Source organism: Pristiophorus japonicus, chromosome 2, assembly GCF_044704955.1.
Source record: "Pristiophorus japonicus isolate sPriJap1 chromosome 2, sPriJap1.hap1, whole genome shotgun sequence".
NCBI lineage: Eukaryota > Metazoa > Chordata > Chondrichthyes > Pristiophoridae > Pristiophorus > Pristiophorus japonicus.
Window position 1 is genome coordinate 17,793,282 of NC_091978.1, and position 13,936 is coordinate 17,807,217.

The following is a 13,936-nucleotide window of genomic DNA, read 5'->3' on the forward strand; positions in this document are numbered from 1 at the left end:
TAATACTTGTATTTATTCATAGAACCTTATCACATTGAATTGTCTTCACATGATGAATTAGTTTGAAGTGCATGTGGCTGTTGTTAAAGTGGCAGGCGCGCTAGTATTACACAACAGCGCAATGTCACAAACAGGCTTGGCTCAGTGGGTAGCACTCTCGCCGCGGATCCCGAGGGCCGTGGATTCAAGTCCCGCTCCAGAGACTCAAGCACACAGTTCAGGACCTGATCGGGAGTACTGCAGAGTAGGGAGTTCACTTATTACTTGTAGGATGAAAATCTAGGTGGAGTAGAGGTACAAAGGGATCTCGGAGCACAAATCCACAAATCGCTAAAAGTTGCGGCGCAGGTTAGCAAGGCCGTAAATAAAAGCACTAGGGTTTCTTTCTAGAGGGATAGAATTGAAAAGTAGGGAAGTTATGCTAAACATGTATCGAACCTTGCTTAGACCACACTGAGAGTACTGCGTACTGATCTGGTCGCCATATCATAAAAAGGATATAGAGGCACTGAAGAGGGTACAGAGAAGATTTACAAGGATGGTACCAGAAATGCGAGGGTATACATATCAGGAAAGGATGAACAGGCTGGGTCTCTTTTCTATTGAAAAAAGAAGGCTGAGAGATGACCGAATAGAGGTCTTTAAAATTATGAAAGGTTTTTGTTATGTATCTGGACTTGTATATACTCTGTATAGCCACCAGAGGGCTCATTTCCCAGAGCTGTTCGAACCAGACATTGGAAAATTCCAAGGAGCAAAAGTGCAGATCCACCTAATTCCTGGGGCACGACCCATTCATCACAAGGCGAGAGCAGTACCGTACATGATGAGAAAAAGGGTAGAGATCGAGCTAGACCGGCTGCAAAGAGAGGGCATCATCTCACTGATCGAGTTCAGAGAGTGGGCCAGTCCTATTGTCCCAGTCCTCAAGGGAGACGGCACCGTCAGAATCTGTGGCGATTACAAAGTAACTATCAATCGTTTCTCCCTACAGGAGCAATACCCACTTCCAAAAGCCGACGACCTCTTTGCAACGCTGGCGGGAGGAAAGACGTTCACGAAGTTGGATCTGACCTCAGCCTACAGGATGCAGGAACTGGAGGAATCATCGAAGGCCCTCACCTGCATCAACACGCAAAAAAATCTTTTTGTTTATAACAAATGCCCGTTTGGAATCCGATCAGCAGCGGCGATATTCCAGAGAAACATGGAAAGTTTACTGAGGTCGGTCTCGCACACCGTGGTCTTCCAGGACGACATCTTGGTCACAGGTCGGAACACAGTCGAGCACCTGCAGAAGCTGGAGGAGATTCTTAGTCGACTCAACCGCGTGGGGCTCGGGTTAAAATGCTCAAAGTGCGTTTTCCTGGCGCCTGAAGTGGAGTTCTTGGGAAGGAGGATTGCGGCGGACAGCATCAGGCCCACCAACGCGAAGACAGAGGCAATCGAGAACACACTGAGGCCACAGAACGTGACGGAGCTGCGGTTGTTCCTGGGACTCTTGAACTACTTTGGTAACTTCTTACCGGGTCTCAGCACACTGCTAGAACCACTACATGTCTTACTACAAAAAGGGGGCGAATGGGTTTGGGGCAAAAGCCAAGAAAATGCCTCGTAAAAGCGAGAAAATTGTTATGCTCAAACAAATTGCTTGTTTTGCATGATCCATGTAAGCGTTTGGTACTAGCATGTGATGCGTCGTCATATGGCGTCGGGTGTGTATTGCAACAAGCTAATGATTTCAGGAAACTGCAACTGGTTGCTTATGCATCCAGGAGTCTGTCTAAGGCCGAGAGAGCCTACAGCATGATTGAAAAAGAAACGTTAGAGTGTATCTATGGGGTAAAGAAAATACATCAATACCTGTTTGGCCTAAAATTCGAATTGGAAACTGACCATAAGCCACTTATATCCCTGTTTTCTGAGAGCAAAGGGATAAATACCAACGCATCGACCCGCATCCAGAGATGGGCGCTCACGTTGTCCGCATACAACTACACCATCCGCCACAGGCCAGGCACAGAAAACTACGCCGATGCTCTCAATAGGCTGCCATTGCCCACCACGGGGGTGGAAATGATGCAGCCCACAGATCTAGCCATGGTTATGGAAGCATTTGAGAGTGAGCAATCACCCGTCACTGCCCGGCAGATCAAAACCTGGACAAGCCAGGACCCCTTATTATCTCTAGTCAAAAGCTGAGTGCTTCACGGGAGCTGGTCCAGTGTCCCAGTGGAAATGCAGGAAGAGATAAAGCCGTTCCAGATGCGCAAAGATGAAATGTCTATACAGGCAGACTGCCTTCTGTGGGGCAATCGAGTAATGGTCCCGAAAAAGAGCAGAGACACCTTCATCAATGGCCTCCACAGTACCCACCCAGGCATCGTAATGATGAAAGCGATAGCCAGATCTCATGTGGTGGCCCGGCATCGATGCGGACTTAGAGTCCTGCGTTCACAGATGTAATACATGCTCGCGGTTAAGCAATGTACCCAGGGAGGTGCCGTTAAGTTTATGGTCTTGGCCCTCCAAACCGTGGTCTAGGGTACATATCGACTATGCAGGCCCGTTCTTGGGTAAAGTGTTTCTTGTGGTTGTAGACGCGTACTCCAAGTGGATTGAATGTGAGATAATGTCGACTAGCACGTCCGCTGCCACCACTGAAAGCCTGCGGGCCATGTTTGCCACACATGGCTTACCCGATGTCCTGGTGAGTGACAACGGGCCATGTTTTACCAGTGCTGAATTCAAAGAATTTATGACCCGTAACGGAATCAAACATGTCACATCTGCCCCGTTTAAACCAGCGTCCAATGGTCAGGCAGAGAGAGCAGTGCAAATCATCAAGCAAGGCTTGAAGAGGGTAACTGAAGGCTCACTGCAGACTCGCCTATCCCGAGTCCTGCTTAGCTACCGCACGTGACCACACTCACTCACTGGGATCCCACCTGCTGAACTGCCCATGAAAAGAGCACTTAAGACAAGGCCCTCGTTAGTTCACCCTGATCTACATGAACAGGTAGAGAACAGGCAGCTTCAACAAAATGCATACCATGATAACGCAAATGTGTCACGCGAGATTGAAGTCAATGATCTTGTATTTGTATTAAATTATGGGCAAGGTCCCAAGTGGCTTCCCAGCACTGTCGTGGCCAAAGAGGGGAGCAGGGTGTTTTGGGTCAAACTTTCAAATGGACTCATTCACCGGAAACACTTGGACCAAATCAAACTCAGATTCACGGACTATCCTGAGCAACCCATCTTGGACCCTACCTTTTTTGATCCCCCAACACACACACCAGTGGCAACCGACATCACGGTTGACCACGAAGCAGAACCCATCATCCACAGCAGCCCTGCAGAGCCCAACACACCAGGCAGCCCAGCAAGGCCAGCTGCACAGCAGCCCAGCGAGGGCCCAACAAATGACTCAGCAACACCAGCCTTCACACTGAGACGATCAACCAGGGCAAGAAGGGCCCCAGTTCGACTCACATTGTAAATAGTTACACTATTGACTTTGGGGGGAAATGTTGTTGTGTATCTGGACTTGTATATACTCTGTATAGCCACCAGAGGGCTCATTCCTCGGAGTCCCAAGGGATCTCATAATCCCTTGGGAGCACAGGTATTTAAGGAGGTTTCACAGGTTGGAGAGGCATGCTGGAGACCTGCAATAAAAGACTACGGTCACACTTTACTTTGAGCTCACTGTGTTCAGTCTCACTCTTTCTCCATACATTAGTTTTCGTAGAATGGATATAGAGAGAATGTTTCCACTTGTGGGGAAGAGCATAACTAGAGGTTATCAATATTAGATAGTCACCAAGAAATCAAATCGGGAATTCAGAAAAAACATTTTTACCCAGAGAGTGGTGAGAATGCGGAACGCGCTACCACAGGGAGTGGTGAAGCGAATAGTATCGATGCATTTAAGGGGAGGCTAGACAAGCATACGAGGGAGAAGGGAATAGAGAGTTATGCTGATAGAGTTAGATGAGGAAAGCAGGAAGGAGGCTCAAGTAGTGCATAAATGCCGGTATGGACTGGTTGGGCAAGTTGGCCTGTTCCAGTACCGTATATTCTATGTAATCCTTTGTGTTGGAGGTGTTGTATTTCGGAGGAGACGTTAAACCAAAGCCCTGTCTGACCTCTCTGGTGGGCGTAAAATATCCCAAGGCACTATTTCGAAGAAGAGCAGGAAGTTCTCCTGGTGTCCTAGCCAACAGTTATCGCTCAACCAATATAGCTAAAACTGATCTTCTGGTCATTGCTGCTTGTAGGACCTTGCTTTGCGCAAGTTGGCTACTGCGTTTCCTACATTACAACAGTGCTATACAAGTATTTAATTACTTGTAAATAGCTTGGGGGGAAAGGCCCTATATAAATCCAAGTCTTTCTTTCAATGAGCAGATGCTGTCTTGGTTGCTGGGGGAATGTTAAGCTGGACACTGAGAGATCTCCATGCTCCTCTTCAAATTCCATCATGGGATTCTAATGCCCTCTGACTCAGGTAGGTAGCCTATTGATCCACAAACACACTATCCCCTGCAAAGTGGTACACCCTTGGTACTACATACACTATGCATTCGACTCATGATGTGGGGCTGGAATCCAATAACCTCTGACACATTGAGTACTGCCAAGCTGACACACAACTTTTGTTTTAAATAATTAATTAAATTCTATTTTGATTAATTTTAAGTGTATGATGTTTCTTTCCCACATTACAATAGTGACTACACTCTAAATGTACTTCATTGGCTGTAAAGCGCTTTGGGACATCCGCTGGTCGTGAAAGGCGCTATTTAAATGCAAGTTCTTTCTTTTAATTTATTTTAAGTGCTTGTGTGCTTTTTGGGGTATTCCCATTTATACTTCTGATGAGTTCCGTGCATGGGAATGCCCCTACTCTGATTGGTTGGGCCGGCCCACATGATCCCAGGGACATGTACGAAGCGCTTAAATCCTTGGGACACGTAGGCCTCGACACAGGCCATCACGTAGAGGCCCAGGAGAACAAGTCTCCGAACTGCGGACCACCAGTTACATTGGTAGAAATTTTTCAGGTCAGAAGCATCCACCCGCGGGAAGCCTCCAACCGCAATCTCAGTGTTTGTTAAGTGCACGGAATAGATGCGCAGTCAAAACAGAAGACACAATCTACCGGCACAAGCCTTGGAAACCAAAGGTTACAAATAGATAGCTTATTGAATGCCAAAAGTACACACTGGTGTGAAAGTCGATCTCCCCTCACTAAATTATGTAATTCTAATACCAATATTGCAATATGTAGCTGCTGGAGGGGAATCCAATTCAAAGACCGAACTCACTGCTCACTACAATGGGAAATATTGAAGACAAAGGATGACTGTGCACGTGTTTGCGGCCTTGTGATGACTAGCAGCGTATCCCAGTCTAGGACACAGTGGCCCCTTGAACCTAATTCTTTAGTTCAGAATGGCAATCAATTACTTACAAAGCTAGCTGAATGGTGCTCATTGTCTGTTGTATCTGTGCAGCAATACTATATGTACTGCAATAAAAAAAAAGTTCTTCCAACAACACATTACAGCAATAGATTGCTCAGTGCACAGCACAGTATATAATATTTACTGCATACATCTGGAGGACCCTGGTAAATAACTAATGTTAGCAATAAGCATCCCCCTCACCCACACCTCCTCTCCCCAGAAACACCCCAAACTCCACCCCCCACCCCCCGCCAAGCCAGATTTGCTACGGACATGATGTAGATTGAACCTCCCTTTGGTCAAGCTAATAGAATCTTACAGCACAGAAAGAAGCCATTCAGCCCATCGTGCCTATGCCAGCTCTTTGAAAGAGCAATCCAATTTGTCCCATTCCCCATAGTATACCTTATTCTCAAACTGAGCAGACCACTCCACACATAAGATTGTAAGAACATAAGAAATAGGAGCAGGGGTAGGCCACCTGGCCCCTCGAGCCATTCAATAAGATCATGGCTGATCTGATCATGGACTCAGCTCCACTTCCCTGCCCGCTCCCCATAACCCTTGACTCCCTTATCATTCAAAAATCTGATTATCTCTGCCTTAAATATATTCAATTACCCAGCCTGCACAGCTCCCTGGGACAGAGAATTCCATAGATTTACAACCCTCTGAGAGAAGAAATTCCTCCTTATCTCAGTTTTAAATGGGCAGCCCCTTATTCTGAGACCATTCCTCCTAGTTTTAGTTTCCCCTTTGAGTGGAAATATCCTCTCTGCATCCACCTTCTCGAGTCCCCCCATTATCTTATATATTTCGATAAGATCACCTCTCATTCTTCTGAACTCCAATGAGTATAGGCCCAACCTATACCTATCTTCACAAGTCAACGCCCTCATCTCCGGAATCAACCTAGTGAACCTTCTCTGAATAGCCTCCGATGCAAGTATATCCTTCCTTAAATATGGAGATCAAAACAGTACGCAATACTCCAGGTGTGGCCTCACCAATACCCTGTACAGTTGTAGCAGGACTTCTCTGCTTTTATACTCTATCCCCCTTGCAATAAAGGCCAACATTCAATTTGTCTTCCTGATTACTTGCTGTACCTGCATACTAACTTTTTGTGTTTCATGCATAAGGACCCCCAGGTCCCTCTGTACTGCAGCACTTTGCAATTTTTCTCAATTTAAATTATAATTTGCTTTTCTATTATTTCTGCCAAAGTGGAACCTCACATTTTCCCACATTATTCTCCATCTGCCAAATTTTTGACCACTTACTTAGCCTGTCTATATTCCTTTGCAGATTTTTTGTGTCCTCCTCACAATTTGCTTTCCCTTTGTATCATCAGCAAACTTGGCTACATTACATTCTGTCCCTTCATCCAAGTCATTAATATAGATTGTAAATAGTTGAGGCCCCAGCACCGATCCCTGCGGCACCCCACTAGTTACTGTTTGCCCACTGGAAAATTACCCATTTATCCCGACTCTGTTTCCTATTATTAGCCAATCCTCTATCCATGCTAATATATTACCCCAACCCTGTGAACTTTTATCTTGTGCAGTAACCTTTTATGTGGCACTTTATCGATTGCCTTCTGGATATTCAAATACACCACATCCACTGGTTCCCCCTTATCCACCCTGCTCGTTATATCCTCAAAGAACTCCCTTTCATAAAAACATGCTGATTCTGCTTGATTGAATTATACTTTTCGAAATGTCCTGCTATTGCTTCCTTAATAATGGACTCCAGCATTTTCCCAATGACAGATGTTTGGCTAACTGGTCTATAGATTCCTGCTTTTTGTCTGCCTCCTTTTTTAAATAGGGCCGTTACTTTTCCGATTTTCCAATCCGCTGGGGCTGCCCCAGAATCCAACGAATTTTGGTAGATTACAACCAATGCATCCACTATCTCTGCAGCCACTTCTTTTAAGATCCTAGGATGTAAGCCATCGGGTCCAGGGGAATTGTCCGCCTTTAATCCTATTATTTTACCGAGTACTACTTCATTAGTGATAGTCCCTCCCTCCCTATAGCCCTTTGATTATCTGCTATTGGGATGTTTTTAGTGTCTTCTACCGTGAAGACCGATACAAAATATTTGTTCAATGTCTCTGCCATTTCCCCGTTCTCCATTATTAATTCCACAGTCTCATCCCCTAGGGGACCAACATTTATTTAAAAAAAATTTTTCCTTTTTATGTACCTGTAGAAACTCTTACTATCTGTTTTATATTTCGTGCTGGTTTACTTTTATAATCTACCTTCCCCCTCTCTATCATTTTTTAGTCGTTTTTTGCCGGCTTTTAAAAGTTTCCCAATCCTCTGGCCTCCTAGTAGTCTCGGCCACATTGGATGCCCTTGTTTTCAATTTGATACCATCCCTTATTTCCTTAGTTAGCCACGGATGGTTATCCCTTCTCTTACAGTCTTTCCTTTTCATTGGGATATATTTTTGTCGAGAGTTATGAAATATCACTTTAAATGTCTGCCACTGCTCATCAACCGTCCCATATCTAATCTATTTTCCCAGTCCACTTTTAGCCAATTCTGCCCTCATACCTTTGTCGCCTCCTTTATTTAAGCTTGGGACACTGGTTTGAGATCCAACTTTCTCACCCTCCAACTGAATTTGAAATTTAACCATGTTATGGTCACTCATTCCAAGAGGATTCTTTACTCCGAGATCATTTATTAATTCTGCTCCCCACACCAACCACCTTGATGGCCTTTTTAAACGAGATGGTCAATTTAGCGCCGATTAATGGCAGACGACGAGACTGCTATGTGCTCTCGACTCGCATCCACCCATTGTTTAAAGTGACTGCTCCTCAATATCTGGCCGCTTTTCAGTCCCGCGCCCTTGATCTTCGGCCAACTGGAGTGGAGAAGGGGAGGCCGGAGGACCTCAGCATGGAAAGGGGCTGCAAGCTCTCACTCTGTGTCAACGTGAAACATCGGCTCATCCAGGTTGCAAGCTGCCGGGGGGCCCGTGAATCTGTTTGCAAACGTATTTGACAGAACCGATCTGTGAAACACTCGTCTCCAATGAAAATGGGGAGGAGTCCTGTGTAGGGAGCTGTCCACCAGGCCCCCACCTCCGCCGGATGGCAAGGGCCTTCACTTAATTTAGAGATGGTACAACACTGCAGTTTATCGACCCTGTTACACTGTGTACTGATGGTGTTACACTACAGTCATAGATTCATAGAATGGTTACTACACAAAAGGAGGCCATTCAGCCCGTCGAGCCCATGCCGGCTCTCTGCAAGAGTATTTCAGCTCGTCCCGCTCTCCCGCCCTTTCCCCGTGGCTCTGCAATTTTTTTCTTTCAGCTACTGATCCAGTTCTCTTTTGAAATCTCGATTGAATCTGCCTCCATCTCCCTTTTAGGCAGTGCATTCCACATCCTAACCACTCGTTGCCTAAAAAGATCTTTCCTCATGTCGCATTGGGGTTCTTCTGCCAATCACCTTAAATCTGTGTCCTCTGGTTCTCGGCCCTTCCGCCAATGGGAACAGTTTCTCTCTGTCTACTCTGTCCAGACCCCACCTGCTTTTAAGCACCTCTATCAAATCTCTCAACCTTCTCTACTCTAAGGAAACAACCCCAGCTTCTCCTGTCTATCCACGTAACCGAGGTCGCTCATTTCTGGAACCATTTCACCTCAACAATGAGGACTGAACGTAAACCCAGGTCACCATAGTGACAGGATGGTGACGGGATGGTGTGATCCAGTATATTTGCTGTGATCATCCATGAGGTCTCACCATTCCATCTCTCACAATCAATCAGATCCCATTGAATAACCTTCACTTATCTTGGCAGAGAACCCACTGTTGTCACTGTTATATAATTGGGGAGAGTTCTTCAATGAGGTGTCTGCCTCTTCTTGCAGTATTTAATATGTTCTTAGGCTTGTAATTAATCTTGGTGCTGTTTAAGACAGTCTGGTTTAATGGGAACAGATGTTCTGTTGGGTCCCCAGTACATTTGAGCAAACAGATTACAATTATCACAAGTCTGGCACATCCCACGAATAGAGGAATACAATTGTTACCGGTGAGAGTTTAACGAGGCATTGTTTCATGGTTTTAAAAGAGAAATCTTCACAAGCTAGCATGACATTATTGTCTCACAATTACATCATCGGAGAGGAAGGATTTGATGACTGAGTTTAGATTATAATTTGGAGGTGTGGTGAATAAAGCCTGTCAGAGCTGAATGTCTGACATGCACAGTGCGGGGCTCATTTTGCTGTGATTCCCTTTCACCAGGCCAGAGGTGGGTGGGTTCCCCCAATGATAGTGGCTAGAGGTTCAAAGCATTTTGAAAGTTAGGCTTCATTATCATGTTTTATGGGAACGGTCGCAAAGTGGTTATGTATCGGACTAGTAATCCAGATGTGATATATCCTTACAGCATCACTAACACAGCACACACAAGATGGCTCTGAACCAGAAACCTTTCATCATGTGACTTTGCCACATGATCCTTTATTATTTACATCAGTAGTTGCATTACCACAGTAGTCCACTAGGTGGAGCAGTAGTCTAGGTGGAGCTATATTACACTTCTCCCTCCTTAATGAAGAAGTAATCATAACAAAATAATCGTCATACATAACTTGCATGGTTATACACAAAAAAAGATACAAACTTATTTTTTCATATTTATAAATCAAATGTATTCACTGGTTTTCTGTTTCGAAGAGCATACCTTCGCTCGTGAACAGAACTTTCCAAACTTGGTGTCAAACCTTGGCCCATTCTAGGCTGAGCCTGAGGAGAGTTTTTCCAAGGGCAACCCTTGATCTACATTTGGGCTCTCTACAACTTCAGACTGTTTGCCAGCCTGACTCGGACTCAGACTTAAATTCTGGTTTTCACTTGGACTTGATTCTAGAACATCTGATGTAGGATTTGCTACTGGTGCTCTACTTGTAACAATAGAACTGATGCGCAGTTGTTTCCCCATTGTTCCCGATGCTACAGATTTCACCATGGCATTTGGGAGAACTGCTGTGATAGCACTGGTTATGTAGTAAATCGTGGAAGCCCCGACTTGCGTGAGAACACCAGCGGCAGACCAGGGCCATAAAGGGAGGTGCGGTGGCCCGGGAGCAATGTGAAGGCCACTTCAGGGAGCAGTGCGAGCTGGTGCAGGAGGGCAATGTCAGCAAAGAGTAACGTCATCAAGGTCCAGGTCGGTGATTGGAGCATGGGCAGGTACAGCAGGAGCGACGAGAGACTGTGGAGGGATGTGATCGGGGCCCAGGAGAAACATGAGTTCGGGGCCAGGGGCCCAGGGGAAGCTCATACTGCGCACTAGGTACATGCAACAGATCTGGTCTCCAGTCGTCTTGGTTAATCCTTGCCTGGACCAAGACTGAGCTCTGTCAAGCTCATGTGGTGGCTAGTGTGCAAAGGCCACCACACGTTAAAAAAATCCACGCACAGGCATCTTCCACCCATCATGATGTAGTTCAGGATCTGGAATATTGGGTCCTTCATTGAAACACCTTTGAACTCATCCCTTTTTTGGCATGGAAGCAAGTCATCCTCGTTTCGAGGGATTGCCTATGATGATGATGATGTAACAAGACTATCTGACTCATCAGCAATAATCGAATCATTCCAACTTCCAAATCTTTGCAATCTGTAGGTGAAATATGATCAATGTGACCAAACCTAACCTTTCCATGATCAAACATCTTGACTAAATATGTGCAAGGGCCATATATCTTCACCAGTCATCCTGGTAACCATTTATGGTGATGGTTCTTCACTCTAACCTTCTGATTTAATTTCACACTTCTTTCTCTTACTCTAGCTCTATCATGACTCTCTTTCTGTCTTAATTGTTTCTCTTCTAGAAACATAGAAACATAGAAAATAGGTGCAGGAGTCGGCCATTCGGCCCTTCGAGCCTGCACCACCATTCAATAAGATCATGGCTGATCATTCCCTCAGTACCCCTATCCTGCTTTCTCTCCATACCCCTTGACCCTTCTTGAACATATCCAATGAACTCGCATCAGCAACTCTCTGCGGTAGAGAATTCCACAGGTTAACAACTCTCTGAGTGAAGAAGTTTCTCCTCATCTCAGTCCTAAATGGCCTACCCTTATCCTAAGACTGTGTCCCCTGGTTCTTTACTTCCCCATCATCGGGAACATTCTTCCACATCTAAGCTGTCCAGTCCCGTCAGAATCTTGTAAGTTTCTATGAGATCCCCTCTCATCCTTCTAAACTCCAGTGTATAAAGGCCCAGTTGATCCATTCTCTCCTCATATGTCAACCCTGCCATCCCGGAAATCTGTCTGGTGAACTTTTGCTGCACTCCCTCAATAGCAAGAACGTCCTTCCTCAGATTAGGAGAACAAAACTGAACATAATATTCCAGGTGAGGCCTCACCCAGGCCCTGTGCAACTGCAGTAAGACCTCCCTGCTCCTATACTCAAATCTCCTAGCTATTTGCCTTCTTCACCGCCTGCTGTGCCTGCATGCCAACTTTCAATGACTGATGAACCATGACACCCAAGTCTCGTTGCACCTTCCCTTTTCCAAATCTGCCGCCATTCAGATAATATTCGGTCTTCGCGTGGATAAGTGGATAACCTCACATTTATCCACATTATACTGCATCTGCCACGCATTTGCCCACTCACCTAGCCTGTCCAAGTCACCCTGCAGCCTTTTAGTGTCCTCCTCACAGCTCACACCGGCACCTAGTTTAGTGTCATCTGCAAACTTGGAGATATTACACTCAATTCCTTCATCTAAAACATTAATGTATATTGTAAAGAGCTGGGGTCCCAGCACTGAGCCCTGTGGCATCCCACTAGTCACTGCCTGCCATTCTGAAAAGGATCTGTTTATCCCGACTATCTGCTTCCTGTCTGCCAATCAGTTCTCTATCCACGTCAGTACATTACTCCCAATACCATGTGCTTTGATTTTGCACACCAATATTTTGTGTAGGACCTTGTTAAAAGCCTTTTGAAAGTCCAAATACACCACATCCACTGGTTCTCCCTTGTCCACTCAACTAGTTACATCCGCAAAAAATTCCAGAAGATTTGTCAAGCATGATTTCCCTTTCATAAATCCATGCTGACTTGGACCGATCCTGTCACTGCTTTCCAAATGCACTGCTATTTCATCCTTAATAATTGATTCCAATGTTTTCCCCACTACTGATGTCAGGCTATAATTCCCCGTTTTCTCTCTCCCTCCTTTTTTAAACAGTGGTGTTACATTAGCTACCCATAGTTCCATAGGAACTGATCCAGAGTCGATAGGTGTTGTAAAATTATCATCAATGCATCCACTATTTCTAGGGCCACTTCCTTAAGGACTGTGGGATGCAGACTATCAGGCCCCGGGAATTTATCGGCCTTCAATCCCATCAATTTCCCTAACCCAATTTCCTGCTTTATAAAGATATCCCTCAGTTCCTCCTTCTCACTAGACCCTCGGTCCCCTAGTATTTCCGGAAAGCTTTTTGTGTCTTCCTTCATAAAAACACAACATAGAAACATAGAAAATCGGTGCAGGAGTAGGCCATTCGGCCCTTCGAGCCTGCACCATTCAACAAGATCATGGCTGATCACCCACCCCAGCACCTCCCCCCCACACCCCCTCCACAAACCCCCCGACCCCCCCAGCCGCAAGGACCACATCCAACTCCCTCCCGAACACATCCAATGAACTGGCATCAACAACTCTCCGCGGCAGGGAACCCCACAGGCCAACAACTCCCCGAGTGAAGAAGTCTCTCCCAATCCCAGCCCCAAACAGCCCACTCCCCCATCCCAAGAGCGTGCCCCCCCCCGGCTCCGGACTCACCCAACACCGGGAACACTCCCCCCGCACCCAACCTGCCCCGTCCCGTCAGAATCCTTCCCAAATGCCGAACACCCCCGGATGTCGGGCCCCCAGCCCCGGCCACCCCGGAGCCACGCCCCCGCAACACCAACCACACCACATCCAACAACCGCCATCTGCGCAGTCAACCCGTCCACCCCACTCCGAACACTTCCCGCACCAAGGCACAGAGCCCCCAGGCCCGCCCCATCCAACACACTTCGCCCCCCCCAGACCTTCGCTGCAATGTGGCCCCTCCTGTACCCCACCCTGGGTTTCTCCGCCCCTCACCTCCACCACTCTCCCCTCCATCTCCCACCCCTGCATCCCCTCATCTTCCCTCTGCCTCCCCCCACAGGCTCCCATCTTGGGAGCGGTAACCTTCTGAGGCAGGGAATTTTAGCCCCCCGCGTGGAAGTCCTGCTCCCGCCGCAGAATTGGCCTTACCACCCCTCAATGGAAGCACAGTGCAATTTCCCACACTCCACTTCCTTTGGGGGCAGTTACCGGGGCACGACTGGATGGTCCTGTGACAGTTTGAACTGGTGCTCTCCACTCTCTGTCCTGTGACAGTGGGAACTG

At 46.5% G+C, this 13,936-nt stretch overlaps 1 protein-coding gene across 2 annotated transcripts in view; it reads right to left on the minus strand.

Moving 5' to 3' along the window:
- Positions 1-13,936, minus strand: part of LOC139236054 (dedicator of cytokinesis protein 2-like) — a 1,544,097-nt gene that overhangs the window by 1,446,026 nt on the left and 84,135 nt on the right. The gene's annotated exons all lie outside the window — the stretch shown is intronic.